Genomic DNA, 750 nt, shown 5'->3' with positions numbered 1-750 from the left:
TTGGCTCACGGCTGTGTTGCACAGTAGTTCTCAATTCTGGCTGTGCATTAGAATCACTTTTGTTTTAATTTTGTTATTTAATTTGATTCCTTTTCTTTTTTTTTGAGACACAGTCACACTCTGTTGCCCAGGCTGGAGTGCAGTAGCACGATACTGGCTCACTGCAAACTCTGCCTCCCGGGTTCAAGTGATTCTCCTACCTCAGCCTCCCAAGTAGCTGGGATTACAGGCGCACGCCACCATGCCCAGCTAATTTTTGTATTTTTAGTACAGATAGGCTTTCATCATGTTGGCCAGGTTGGTATCAAATTCCTTACCTCATGTGATCTCCCGCCTTGGCCTCCCAAAGTACTGGGATTACAGGTGAAAGCCACCACGCCTGTCCCCCTTTTCTTTTTTTTTTTTTTCACGTCAGACATGTAATGCGCTAACGTTGTAACAAGGTTTGAGGGAGGCACATCTCACGCTTGAGCACAACATCCCAATCATGGCACTTATGACCTACAAAAGGATCTAATCTGATTTTTGACACAGGGAATCTATTTACCCGCTTTAACATTCAGCTAATTTTAAAAGGTCCATAGGAAAAGTTGCTCTCTGCCCTCGTTCTCCCAGTCTCCTATAACTCCCTCAGAGGCAACCCTCATCCCAAGGGTCTTGTGAATCCTTCTAGAGATTTTATGCTTCTATAACCAAAGACAAATACACATTATTATCCCCTATACAAATGGAAGCATACTGATTTACACC

At 43.5% G+C, this 750-nt stretch overlaps 1 non-coding gene across 1 annotated transcript; it reads right to left on the bottom strand.

Moving 5' to 3' along the window:
- Positions 1-409: 409 nt before the first annotated feature.
- LOC129461686 (small nucleolar RNA U13) lies at positions 410-513 on the bottom strand. The gene has a single exon (XR_008650658.1). It is a non-coding gene; the product is annotated as a small nucleolar RNA U13 (small nucleolar RNA).
- Between the last annotated feature and the right edge of the window lie 237 nt (positions 514-750).

This window comes from Symphalangus syndactylus, chromosome 1, assembly GCF_028878055.3.
Source record: "Symphalangus syndactylus isolate Jambi chromosome 1, NHGRI_mSymSyn1-v2.1_pri, whole genome shotgun sequence".
In the NCBI taxonomy this organism is placed as follows: Eukaryota; Metazoa; Chordata; class Mammalia; order Primates; family Hylobatidae; genus Symphalangus; species Symphalangus syndactylus.
This window is presented reverse-complemented; position numbering and strand designations above follow the sequence as displayed.